We start from the raw sequence: 14,791 nt of genomic DNA, 5'->3' as shown, positions 1-14,791 counted from the left end.
CAATACTATTTTGCTTTGAAAACAAATGTTAGTATAAAAGTTTGTACTATACTATTATTTAAATAAAAAATGTAAAAAAAATATTTACACAAACTCACACTATATATATATATATATATATATATATATATATATATATTTATATTTAATATATATGTATAAATATATGGGAAGTTTTTATACAGACATTATTAGAAAATGTGTGCATGACCCTAACTTGCAGCCCTGCATTACATTCCAGACATACAACAATGACATGATGAGATCAGTACTTACATACAAGGTTACAATGTACACAATTGTTACTTTGTATTCTCCATAAGCAATGCCTGGGACATCAGACATGAATGGGGCTTGCAGATAGGGGAGTGTAGTTTGTAGAGGGGTTTGTGTGAGTGAGCAGGATAAATCTTGCAGGGGAGGAGAAGAAGGGGACCCCCAATGTCTGCCCCCTGGTCACTTCTCTTGCATGAGGTCCTCTGCACACAGACCAGCATTAATTACCTGTATTCTTCCAGTCCAGAGAGGGGGAATGTACACTCCTTCAACTTGTCTCACTCACTTCACAAACACAAATACGGGAAGAGGAAGCAAAGGAACAAAAAGAAAAGTAGAAAAAAAAAACTTTTTCCCCTTACAGTTTCTTTCCTCTTACTATGTAATAGTGAGCTGCAGCGTTGCTACTCAGGAACTTTTAAAGCTTCAGGCGATACCATGTGTGTGCGACCCATAGGGGAGGCAGGAAAGCGATTTGTGGGTATAGACTCAGTTATCTGAATAGGAAAGCTTGAGCTTTGATGAAGGGAAGATAATAATTGTAAACTTGTATAAAGGAAGTAATAATTAGAGAATTAAGAGATGGCATGTAAGAGTTAAGTACTATAGTGAAGAGTAATTTACCCAGTGTTGGGAGAAGAATGGTTTGATCCGATTTGCAGATTATAAACAAAGAACCTCGTGGGAACCTGGGAGATGCAGCTGTGTGGGGAGGGCAGAGCATGAGGCTGATGGGGCAACAGGATTGGGGCTGATGGGGCAATAGGCTGAGCATGATGCTGATGTGGAAATGGGCATAGAACAATTGGCTGTGATCAGTGCTGATGGGGCAGTGGGCTGAGCATGGTGCTGATGGGGCAATAGGCATAGGGCAATTGGCTGGGCATGGTGCTGATGGGGTATAGGGCAATGGTCTGAGCATGGTGCTGATGAGGCAATTGGCTGAGCATAGTGCTAATGGGGCAATAGGCATGGGGCATTTGGCATGGTGCTGATTGGGCATTTGGCTGGGCATGGTGCTGGGTGCCTTGGCTAACAGCAATCTAGAACCCAGGCTCTGGACTCACAGGAGGTATATCTATATATGCATTCTAATCAATATTTGCCTAAACAATAATCAATTTAGGAATGTTGATTTTTGTATGTATTATTGCACCAGTTATCCATTAGATTTTAACAGAAATCTGCTCTAAAATTGATTATAACATTGCATTTCACATTGGTACTCAATCCATTATTAATGATAAATGTCTGATCAAGTTTTTTCATCAAGTTTCATTATTATATCTGATTGAATAGGAAAAGATGCATCCAATGGGTTAATATTTATTATAAATACAACGAGGGGTTAACCAAATGTTTCACAACTAGGGTTCCTCCAGGAGCTTTGTAGGGGAGCATTGAACATATATCAATTTGTGCCTCTTGGGTCCATGTACCTGACACCAATGATCTTTTTGTTTATAAGGGTGACATTCGTCCCCCTTCTTTGACCACCACGCTAATATACTGAGAACTGTGGATATGGCAATTATAGAAGGGGGTATATGAAGTCCTGAAGAGTTATCTCAAGAGCTTCCCCATGTTTTAAAGGTCAAGAAACGCAACACAGGCGCAACCATTAAAAAAAAACAAAAATAAAATTTCTGGTTAATTTTTAATCCGTTTTTTCCCACTTAAAAATAATGGTTGAAAATAAACTTTTTTTTTATCCATTTTTGATTGAGTACTTTCATCTCACTAACTGAAAATATGGAATATTTGTTGGCAGGCCACTGGTACAGTACTACCATCTCTCTATTTTGCTAGCAATATCCGGTTAGGAAAATTTCCCCACACTTTCTGTTTTGGGGGAAATTCTCTCCAAAGTAGGGAAAATACCCAGTGCAACAACTGGCACAGTGTCCCAACTAAAAGATTTGCTCTCCTTTTTTAGTGGTAGCCCAACATTTAGGATCTTTTCTCACTTTCTTGGTGACAAAGGTCTCCGAGAGAAATAGAGGTGATAAATCTCCCAAATGATTAATGAGGCCCCAGTCCCATTAAAAAGAAAGTACAGTGATCCGAACAACATGGGACTACATGCATTAAGTGCCTGATAAGTCAAAGCAAATCTATCTGTTTAGGGGTAACCTCCTCCTTTCTGGTATTCCACTAACCCGACTCTCTCCTCTACAATTTATTATGAATGTTGAGATATAATATCCATATTTATGCAGATAATATTCCTAATCAACAGCCAGACTCATCTATCCTTCCCACCGCTCCTCTTCTTCTGCCGCCTCTCTTTGTAGTTCTCTTCATTGGCTGTGCTTTGGCTTCAAATCCCTCCACAGTTCTTGTCTCACTCACCTAATAGAAAAATACTCCCCTAGCCGCTCTCTTTACTCCTCCTAAGACCTACTAAAGACTTCCTTACTCATAACCTCATCACATGCACGGCTCGAAGACTTTTCCAGAGGGGCATGGTATGTGCCCACCCCAATACACCCCTGCCTGTGTCAGTCAATGGGAAAGACACCTCCCCAAGGTGACGTCATGATACCAGAACCCGCCTACTCTCACATCGCAGGCTCAGACCCAGAGTTCAAAGACCCAACCCGCCCACCTCCTTGAGCTTGCAATTCAAAATGGGAGACATGGTCCGCAGCTCTGGCCAGTGCGCCCCCCCCCCCCCCCCCCCCCCACACACACCCACCTCAGCGGGGTCCTTTTTCTGACCTCTTAGGGGGACAGACCGGCCAGAGCCCTGGGCCACCAAACAATTCTTTGTAAAAAAAGAGTAAGCACGTGAAAAAAGTTGGAACACAACGTTCTCACCCATGCCCGCCCCACTACACCCCTGATTGCTGGGGGTTCCTTGAGCTAAGCCTGATTATCCTTCCTTTTTGATGGATCCTGGAATCTGCATGGTTCCTGGAAACAACACCATTTGGCAGAGCAAGTGGCATGACACCATTTTTCTTTTTAGATGGCTGTAAATGTGGCACTTTTTTCCCACTAACTCCAATGAATTTTATTTAAAGTTCCCCAAGATACAATATTTATTGCAAGGGTTCCTCTATGGCAGCCTTTCACAAGGTTTTTAACATGAGGGAATCCTTGAAATAACTTTCAGATTGACATGGAACCCCTGCTATAAATAATATATCCACAGCTCACAGTATATTAGTGTGGTGGTCAGTACGAAAATTGCCTCTTATATTGCTGGCCATTAGGAAGAATGTCACCCTTACAGGTAGCCAAAAAGATCATTGGTGTCCCTTAAACTGACCTGATAGTCACAAAAACTCATCGTTCAGGGAACTCCTAGCAACCTCCGAAGGAACCCTGGTAAAGAAACACTGCTCTGGGGTAAAAAGTTTGAAAAAATCTGCACTCTACTAACACCCCATAGGTTAAGTAAAAGTGCAGTTGGTGTTCAGGGTGGAACCAAAAGGGAATACTGGTGTTCTCTCTTTGATGAGCCTTTCCTGGAACCTTGAGTGTAAAAGATTGATAGACCATAATGTTTTAATACAAACAAGTATTCTTTGCATTGCAGTAAATAAAATGCAGCCTTTGCAAACCTGAATGCAGTCTGCACTGTCAGCCTTCTCTGATGTTACAGCTTGCATTCATCTCAATGGCTTCCCTAGAGTGGGGGACTAGGTGTGTGAAAACACACATTGCATCTCATTACTAAGGAAAATGTGCTTCAGTTTCCATGATGCAATGTACATTTTCGAGATGTTTGCTTTGTGTAAGTCATGCTGTCACTCAGCAAAATGTAAAGGAGGCAGAGACACATTTTTTAGAGCCTGGATTGCAAATGTTCTGCTCTGATAGTTATCCTTTAACTGCTCTGTCCCTCCCCCACACTACCCCCAAGAGCTATGCTAGCCTTACACTGGGCATTTTTTTAAACATATGTGTGATTTGAAAGTTCAATGCAAATTTATTTTAAAATAGAACATTTGTGACTGATGTTTGATCGATATACCAAATATTGATTGGCAATTCACATTCTTTGCGATGTGGCTCCAAAACATTCTATGCTAAAATTATTATTTATATATCGCTAACATATTATACAGTGCTGTACTTTAAATAGGGATTGGCAGTCAGACCAAAGGGGATACATTGATCAGGCAAATAATTGGCTGGTATATAGGTGCAGAGTGGTAACCAGGTAGATGATCAATAACTACCTAATATCAATAAGAGCTTAAAGCGTACATAAACTCACAATTTTCCCTTTACATAAAAGGGGAGACAACCCTTTTGTGTTATGTAACAATTCTGTTGGTTTTTTGTTTTTTTTTTAGTGCAACACTTTAAAAAAAAAAAAAGAGTTGCAGCCCACCCCCTAATTCTCGATTGCCTAGGTGATCAAGATTAAATTGGAACGCAAATCTTCCGGCATACCTATGTCACGCATCCTGGGAGACTCTTGGGTGCTCAAGCATTTTTGTGAAAAAAGGCTAAAAAATTGCCGATCTCACGCATGCGCAGTGAGATTGGCAATTTTTTTCCCATGTACGTCTCCCGATCTCACGCCTGGGTCAGGTGACATAGGAAGAAGAACCAGGAAGAAGGGGAAAAGATGGCAGTGCCCGGAGCACCGGCACAAAGACGGATGCTGGGATGACGCAGAACCCCATGGAAGAGACCTACAGACTGATCGGCATCCCTGCAGGAATAAAGGTAAGTGAATTTTTTGGGTTTTGGGGGACTTTTGAGTTTAGTTCCTCTTTAAAAGAGCACTCAAAACCCATTTTTTCAAACTTGCCTAGCCGTCTTCTTCTATCTTTTAAATCCCTCACTACTTCCCACCATTCTATATCCCCTCCAATTGTGTGTTAATTCCCCCACCTCCTAGATTGTAAGCTCTTCTGGGCAGGATCCTCTCCTCCTCCTGTATCACTGTCTGTATCTGTCTGTCATTTGCTACCCCTATTTAATGTACAGTGCTGCATAATGTTGGCGCTATATAAATCCTGTTTATTATTATTAATAATAATAATAATAATAATAAAAATAAAGATTGCAGTATGCATGTGGCAGAAGAGGAGCCCAGCCAGGAGACTTCTGGAAAGATGTGAAGATTCTGGAGGATCAGAGGTAGGTAAGTAGAACATTGGTTTGCTGGAGTAGCAGAAGAGGATTATTGAAACCATGAAGAAATAATTATCCTTTATTGCGACTTTAACATCTCATTCCCTGATCACTCTGCCTGAAGAAGCAAGGAGAATAAGCCCAGTGTAAGTGATGGTTTGGGGCTTGTACAGGAATGAGGTCTCCTCGTCCATACTAAATGCCAATCCCCAAGCACCGCTGTTGCATGGAAGGACTGGGTATGTCATGGCACTAATGTAGTGGCAGAAAAGTAAAGAAATGGTGTGTAATGGGCAGCTGAGGGCCCCAACATTACAATAAACCTTCATGCAAAACACCCTGAACTATTTATTCTGCTGCAATTCTACAACTGGTCATCCATAGTACAACATTATTTTCCAATCTGATATTCAACCAAAGCCTTACAAAAACAAGTGTATGGGCAATTTATATTTAAAACAAATGTTGGTGACACAAAATGCTAACCTCTCATGCAGAAAGGGACAGTGGCAACAGCATGAAAATACAAGCTGTGGCTGTTCAAACAGAGTCTGGTATGCTGTAATGTGAGAGTGTGTTACCTTAGACTTCTCTCCGACCTTTAAACACATGAATAACTGGTTATTAGCCAAGGTTGGACCACAAATATCTTGTTTCTTATTGTATTTAGCAATGCCGATACAAAGTTGCTTGTGTGTAGTCATAATGGCTACCAACCATGTCAAACTGTAAATCCTGGCCTAGACATTTCGTACAGGATTAGCACTGTGTTCAGAAAGCAGACTTGGAAAGCATATCCTGGTTGACCGGGCAGGAAGTGGAAATATACTGTTCTATCTTCTGGCCTGGAAACAATCTTTTGGGGGCTTTTGTTTTGCAAGTGTGCAGTCACAATGTCTCCAGAACCTTTGCAAAGAAATACGTCCCCAGGGGAACATGCTGGCATGAGCCTAATCTTTTCCTTAACCATTGACACAACATCAATGTAACCCAGTGTACTTATTAGTGTATGTCCAGACCATTTTTTAATTTTGCATGGAAGGGTTAAACCAAGATGTAAAACAAAGCCAGGTATTTGTATTCACAATACCAATGGCAATATCACAGGAATGCTCAACAACAGTGGCACCATGATAAACCAAAATATAAAAAGTTGACACACCCAGATTTTAGTAATATAATGCTTTAATAGAGTTTATTACAGCTTCTACTGAGACACAACGGCCTCCAATCTCAAGGATAATATATTCCATGTAATCAATGGGAAAGGGGGTCATTGTGTCCCCAAAATGGCTGTAGGAATTGTGGAACTCCAGGAAAACCAATTTGCTCTTTTGACCCATGTGACATGTAACAGACAAACAAAAAAGAGAACTCATTTTGCATAAGAATAAGTAAAAGATGTTTATGGTAGGTCTAACATATCTACAAATTAAACACAAATTGAAGCTTTTGCAGGTACTTTCGACAAACCCAAATACTTTGCTTTTCAAGGTGGTTGTAACATGTGTGGCATTATTTAAAATGATTTCTCATTTGATACTTTTAGGGCATGCACAAACCCTAAAGAAATACAGATTTAGAGATGTGGTTGCAAATTTTGACAATAAAATCAGATGTAATTTGGATCAAATTTTAAATGTGTGAGCCCCAGAAAAAGAACATATTACTAAACAAAAATCTAAATTAATGCGTGCATAACCAGTATTAGACGGGGACATCCAGTACACTAGGTAAAAAGACTTTGGTGATTTCCTTTTCCTTTTGGTGTGAATGGAAATTTTACATCTAAGAACTAATACCTGCTTACTCTGCAGCAGCTAGGAACCCATAAAACGGACAACCTGTCTTTGTTCTGAGGTTATCGTTGTTCTTAGAGTCCTGGTGTTATTGATTTTATAGTTCTCACCAATGTTCCAATTACAAACTGAGAATGGACTAGGATACTGTATCCCAAACTTGGATTAGGCATGTATTGTCATTACAGCCAGGTACCATCCCTACTGTTTAATAATATTAAGCCTGATATTTTAAAGCTCTAGATAGACTGTCATTGGAGAACCTGGGTGATCCAACAGAGGTTTTATGGATCACCCAAGTTTACCTATGATAGTTTATCTTCTTCAGTCTTGGAGAACTTGGAGGACTATTGTGTCTAATATATTTAAGGAACTCATTCCCAAAAAACACACTACTCCGTCCTTTGCTGAGGGCTTATCGTCTACATCAACTTCATTCCCGTCCCAAAACCAGGCCATCATAAAGAGTCTCTTTCCAGGAACCTCAGTAAACATCCCGGCATTATCCCAAAAGCCTATCAATACATATATCACTTGCTCACTAGCCTAGCTAAAGCCGGAAGAAACAAGGCAAATTATCAAAACAATCATGTAATTATAAAAAATGATGGTTATTACCTTTTTTAATGGGCTTTTTTTTAATTCAAAAAGCCCCTATGTGGCCGTGCGTGTCTGTAGTTGTGCACCTATCTTTAAAGACCTAAGACCTCTCCTGCCTTTTGGTTCCCATACAACTGCTCATTATCATTCTCCTTACAATTGATTACCACCATATTTCCTGTGAACTACATGTCCTGTTGTCCCTTCATATGGACACATCCTTCCTACTGGAATGCAGGATCACTGGAAAATGTAGTCAAGCATCTATTGTTCTTTTTAGTTTAGTTGTCACATAGTCTCACTGGAATGACTGGAAATGAAATGTATTATAGTATACAAGCCTGCATATGGCCTGTGAAACAGGTATTCTGTTCATCACTAAGCTTCTATGCAATGTTTGTGTGCAATTATCAATCTGGTTACTTTTAGAATTTGCTTTGTTTAATTTTGAGTTTAGTCTGGCTTTAAATCAACATGCACTCACTCCCTTTGGTGGCCATCACTAATGTGCAGATCCTATTACAAAGCTGATCACTAATGTCATCAATAGTAGACATTTGGAAATATAACATCAGGAACCCCAATTCAGCTGTCCACCCAAGCTTGTCTTAGGTTAGGGTAACATTAAAAAGGCTAAAAAAAATGATCATTAGAAGTAACATCCAAGAAGCATCTAAGATATACAAAACCACCACATGACCTGTCCAACAAGCTGAAGGTTAAGAGTTTTATTTATAAATGTAATGTCTGACCACCAAAGTTTTATATTTGTCTAAAACGTTTTATTCAACCTCCACATTTTTGCTTGTAGTTTTTTGACACATGAAGGAAAAGTAGTGGTGAAAAGTAACTTATTCATAGGACACATAACTAAGGAATATGACAGCCTTCATACTTTTATGGTAGGCATGGTTTCACTTTCTCATCTTGGACAGTATGAAGTCTCTATGTAATTGCCTACACACTCCTTACACAAAAGGAACATCCCGTAGTAGCCAGTGTTGTAACACCCAGCTGTTCCTTATCTCAAGGGTCAGTCCTGGCTATTAACATCGTGTTCATGCAAAAATTTCTCCATGCGTCATGCTAGAAAGGCAGAACCGACTTGGAGATGGCTAAGTTAGGTGATGGGGTAGCATGGTATAGCTCCTGGGTGGTGCGAACCCTGAACAGGACAGGATCTTTGTATCATTCCGGTCTTAACTAGACCCTCTGAAGGCTGAAACTAGGTTGTGGCCCTCTGATACACTGGTGTGGGCAGCTCGAATTCAGTGAGCAGTCTCAAAATCAGTGACAAGCCAACAGGTCAAAGCAGGCAGTGAACAAATATAGTCAAAATCCAGGGAAAGCTAGTGGATAGGAAACAATAGAACCCAGGCAATTGACGTCACAGGGACATCCAGGAGACCTGGGATCACTGGAAGCTCTGGATCTCTCAACTCTCAGAGTCACAAGGCCACTTAAAGGCACAGAATAGGTGGTACCAACATGTGTAAACATTGGGCGATGCACCAATATGTTTTAAATTGGAAAATCATAAAGGAATTCTCCTGTATGGCCCTGCCAGAAGTGCTCCAAGGGAAACACAGAAATCCACTGGAATGAAGAAATGGTAAGTGTTACACGCAAAAAATATCTAAGAACTAAGCAACTGTACTATAAAAATAAAAATAAATTTTACCCATTTAGTTTTTTTTTAAATACTTTAAAGTTGTATTTTATTGTTTAGATAGCCCTTAGAATGTTTAGAGCTTTGTATCCCAACTGAGAAGATTCATTATCTTCATTTGTCCTGGTGGTCATTGTCACTGAGACAGAATATGATTGGAAAAGTAATATTTTACTCCAGTCTTGCACACCTCATCTCAAGTGTTGTCATTTTTTCTTCCTTATATAGTGCCTTGCTTATCAGCATTCATTAAACTGGATGGAAATAAACCAGTAAACATATTAGGTATAGGCCTACTTTAAGAAAAAACAGTCAGAGTGTAAATATATAAAAATATAACTTACACCTTGTTAAACTTCCGCAAGCTTCAGCACTGTCATCTTTATCCATCATTTACTAATCAGTGAGTCACTGTCCCAGAAAAAGTATGTGGCCATTGAAGCTGGAACTCCCAACGTGCATCCTTGTACAAGGTTCAAGGTCAGTGACTCACTAAGGGATGACGCATGGATATGCACAGACCTAAAACTTGTACCTTTACAAACAAGCTAGCACCTGCCGTATTTCTATTTTGAATCAGTTCTCCTTTATTAACAAGCCATCATTGTGGTCTTTCAGGACAGCACTGGGTATAATGAGATTAGATATACAGGATAAGCAGCAAATTGTTCCTGAAAATAATTCCTTATTATTTTATCAGATAGATTTTCCATTAATTGTACACTAATTACATAACAGGCTCCAGTCTTATTATTTTGAATGTTAGATTGCACACAGAGAAAGCATCTTGCAGAACTCAGGAAGACTCACAAACTCTCAGTAGCTGGCACAGAGATTCGGGGATTTTACATGATTCCGGGCATGTGGCCAAACTGTTGCATAAAGACATACCAGGCCTTGTTTAACCCAGCTTTGATCAGTATTGGATGAGAAAGTTCTCTGCTTCAGTAAGTAATCTAGGATACCAGTACAGATTTTAGACACTTTAGTAGCATTGCAAATAGGATTTAACAATTTATATTCTATTGTCATGAAGGGATGAGATTGGGGTTTCCTGCTACCATAGACTTGTAGCTTCAGGATTCATAAAATGCAAAGTTTGCATATTCCCCCATTAGAAATAAGAAACAACTTATAATGCACGGCATAGATTTTACCCTGTCAAGTGAGTCCCAAGAGACCATAATTTGAAGAAATAAATAACCCAGTCTTCCATCTTTTTTTGTTTCTTAATGTGAACCCCCAGCAGCCATATTGTTAGTGTTTTGGAGATTTCCATAAGAGCTCAAAGGTATGTGTGGATATAGATATTGTTCCATGTATTTATTAATACATTTTGTATTTTGGTGCATGTCCCCTGAAGCAGTAATGTTTTTTGGTGCTTTTTGTTTGAAAAAAGTTTACTTATTAGCCCTACAAATAGCCAAAATAGAAACCATGATTGCACCATCTCCAAAACCGCATAGACTTCAGTATAATTTGCTGAAAAGTTTTTGAACTTCAAACAACTTTTACAAAACATTTGCAAACCCATTTAGATTTTCTCATCTCTGATGCTTTGGAAATACTAAGACAGGGAAAACCCAATTTCCTGCTGGTCTCTCCTCATGCTTGTCTAATAGAGCACTGCAAGAGTATGTGTATAATATCTAATAGTTAAAAAAAAACAATATTAGCATACCTGCATAGGTTCTATTATTTAGCAGTATGTAGAAAATGTATCTCTTGTTTTCCTGAAATGCAATCCAGCATGTATCAGAGCTCCCCAACTACCGTTGCAATACACAGAACAGTCAGTACAGTAAGTCACTGTAAGATATCATGGCATTACAAGATGGAATGTATATATACGCGTATGGGATGCATATGTTTTTAGACTTTTTGCTTAGAAAGTTCAGACGGTTAGTCTAAAATAATCAAAAAAATATTATATTGTTATAACACATCAGTTATGTATTGGTTTTAAACTGGACTAAAAAACTTTTTTGGTTTGTTCTAGAACTTTTCTTTGTCCTAAATGAATTCTTCATCTAGTCTAATACTTAAAAATCCTGAACAAGTGGTACAAAGTTAAAACAAGTAATCACTGCTCTCTGTAGCTGAATTCACTGTGAAATAATTCATTCTTAGATGTAAAGTTTTGATTTAATTTTGGTAAGTATCTTAACTTTGTCCAAGCAATGTGTCTGCAGACTGCCAGCCTTCTAATTGGTTTCAGAGAATAGACTTGAGTTTGAGACTTTTCACTTTAACCTCTCTAGTGGTTCATTTCTTTCCGGTTTTATGTGTCTAAAAGCGGTACATTGTTTTTCATGTATTTTCATGTTTTCATGCTTTTCATTATGAGTATAATAAAGTTTGAAACACAAAATCATGTAAAAACAATAAATTGAAAAAATTAAAAAATCTATATAAATTTTTTTTTTTTTAAAATACATATTATACTCATACTAATATATATACTGTAAAATAAATGTTCTTGAAAACAATGTACTGCTTTTACACATATAAATTCAATGAATTGCATTCAATACAGTTATTTTGTATTGAATGCAATACAAGTGGATTTTGAATTTCCCTCCCCGCCCCGCCGGCAACGTACACACCCAGGAACTCCTCGGTGACTCATTGGATGCAGAAGCCGGCCAGAGGAAGAAGAAAGAAGACGGAGATCGTGGACGGAGCGGGACGCGACGGATCAGGTAAGCACTCTATTTACTAACCTTTCCATAGGTTACCACTTTTAGCAACTTTTTTCTACCCCGAGCGGTTAAAGCGTTATACAGACGTGCAATGGACATCAGATGATTGTCACCGGAAATGATCATTTGTGATCGTTTCCAGTGACTCTCCTTCAATGGATCGGAAAAGGGGGTGGACAAGCAAGCGTCACCCCTCTGTGTTTTTTTCCACAGAAGAAGAAGAAACTTCCCCCATAATGATATCACAATGCCAGAACCCGCCCACTCTCCCATCGCAGATCTGAGCCTTCGATGAAAGAGTGGGCAGGTTGTGTTCATGACATGGTTCACGGCTTTGGCTGGTGCGCCCCTCCCAGTGGGCTCCTTCTTCCGACCCCCTCGGGGGAGCATCGGCCAGAGCCACAAGCCACCAGTTGGTGACCGCTGATCTAACTTGTGTATGTAGCTTAAGATCGAAGGGCTCCATATCTGAATGTCTGTTGCCTAGTCAGAGTTCATCTTTAAGCCCCTGTGAGATCTAGATTCTAAATGAAATATCAGCTTTTAATAAGCTGACCCTTGAGGTTAAAAACAGTTCCAAACCACCTCTCTACCTGGATAGTGTTAGTGTTGTCTTCCACGAAACAAAGGAACCAGGTGTTTGCTGCAGGCAAAGTTACATTTGTTTAAAGTTATTTAAATATTGATTAAAAATGCTTTCTTTCTCTGTCTGCATGAGCTTGGCTTATGAAGAATGTCTAGTATTGTACTCAAGATACTACAATGGGGATTGTGAATACGTAAACACAATTTGCCATATGTGGGTGGTAAACTGTAGGCGATAATACTACATGCATACTGTTGTGAGCCATTAGGATGTGTAAAAGGATTTTAAACTAAAAAATGTTCCCTTTAGTTCCCATTCCTGTTCCAACGCATTAGTTTATTTTACAACTGGTACTTGTGATACTGACTGGACATTTTTTTTACCTTTTTCTCCTCCTCCTAATGCCCTTTGCTATTTATCTCTGACTCTTTTCCCCTACTCTTAGATTGTAAGCTCTTTGAGGCAGGGTCCTCTTCCCGTCCTGTGTCACTGTTTGTATCTGTTTGTCATTTAAAACCCCTATGCACTGCATAATATTTTGGCACTATATAAATACGATTTATTATTAATAATATTAATTCTTCTTTTTTTCATTTTACTGTTTGCCTTGAATGATCAATTCACAAAATAAAATGGCAACTGTGATCAGGTTCTGCCATTATACTTGTTCCTGGTCTGAAAATATTGAAGCCTGCCTGGCCACCTAACCCCACCAATCCCCTGAATCGTAAGAAACCATTTATAAAGCTGGTCATGCGGAATGTAAAAAAATTGACGTAACGGTACTGTTGTGTTCGCCCCATTCAAAAAATAGTGTTCAGTTAACACTTTTATGAATAAGCTTCCAAACACCGGAATTTTTATTACTACTGCCGCATTTGTTCTAATGGCAAGCAGCATGATCCCTACAGATGGCCAGTTAGATTGATTTGTGGGAATGGTGCAATGGAACTCAGTGGTCCTTGGTGCCAGGCTCGAATGTTGCATTAGGGAGGTGCATCAGAGTCTGAATATGGTTTCTGCATTCCTAAATACATTTTAACAACCTTGTTAAAATGTTTTTTGGCTAATGTCTAATGTGCAGATTTAATACTTGGCTTTAATCCCTACGTCATTTCAATTCAATAAAATCTTTAATTGTAAAGAATAATAATCATTTTTAATAAAAATTGTTTTCAGTTAGCCTTCTACTTTTAAATAAATAAGCAAGAAAAGTACATTTAATGAAAACCTGTCTTTTTTTTTCCATGCTTGAAACGTACTGCCATAATGTAATAGGAGAAATTCATCATCAATTACAAATCCAGTGTCATCATCCCTAGATTTGCAAGTAAGTATTCTGATAATTGGGACTTTTTGAAGACTTCTAAAAGAACCATTAAAACTTCCAATACATAATTACATCAAAAACCATGTCATCACATAAGCTCTAAACATCTTGAATATCACATTGCATAGATCACCATGACAATTGTAGATTACAGACTTTTATTACATTTACTTATATACAGTATATATATATAGGATGATGAGGATCATCTCAAAGGGTCTGCTTATTTAGACACAATGGGCCTGATTTATTAAAGCTTTCCAAGGCAGGAGAGGATATACTTTCAGTGAAGCTAGGTGATACAGAAAACCTGGAATGGATTTCTTAAAATTGTATTTGCTAGCAAATGTTTTGAATTCTGGACCAGATCCATTCTAGGTTTTCTGGATCACCCAGGAATGGACCTGATTTATTAAAGCTCTACAAGGCTGGTGAGGAGACACTTTCATCAGTGAAGCTGGGTGATCCAGCAAACCTGGAATAGATCTGTTCCAGGATTGAAAATATTTGCTAGCAATTAGCAAATTTCTTTGAAGAAATCTATTCTAGGTTTGCAGGATCACCCAGCTTCACTGATGAAAGTGTATCCTCTCCGGCCTTGGAGAGCTTTATTAAATCCAGCCCAATGTTCTGTAAGTAATCCAGAGTTGGTATTCCAATTATTTTTATATATAATCCAATCAGTCTCAGGACACTTGCCAGACTACATGATAAGAAATGGAAAACAGACAT

General features: G+C 38.8%; 1 protein-coding gene across 3 annotated transcripts in view; it reads right to left on the bottom strand.

Moving 5' to 3' along the window:
* Nucleotides 1–662, bottom strand: part of FAM53A (family with sequence similarity 53 member A) — a 53,749-nt gene extending 53,087 nt beyond the window's left edge. For 2 of the 3 annotated variants that reach the window (XM_072406578.1, XM_072406582.1), the window contains exon 1: nucleotides 505–662. The gene's annotated coding sequence lies outside the window, so the exon portion shown is untranslated. The other variant, XM_072406579.1, reaches the window with a different exon arrangement.
* Nucleotides 663–14,791: the final 14,129 nt, after the last annotated feature.

This window comes from Pyxicephalus adspersus, chromosome 3 (genome assembly GCF_032062135.1).
Source record: "Pyxicephalus adspersus chromosome 3, UCB_Pads_2.0, whole genome shotgun sequence".
Taxonomy (NCBI): Eukaryota; Metazoa; Chordata; class Amphibia; order Anura; family Pyxicephalidae; genus Pyxicephalus; species Pyxicephalus adspersus.
This window is presented reverse-complemented; position numbering and strand designations above follow the sequence as displayed.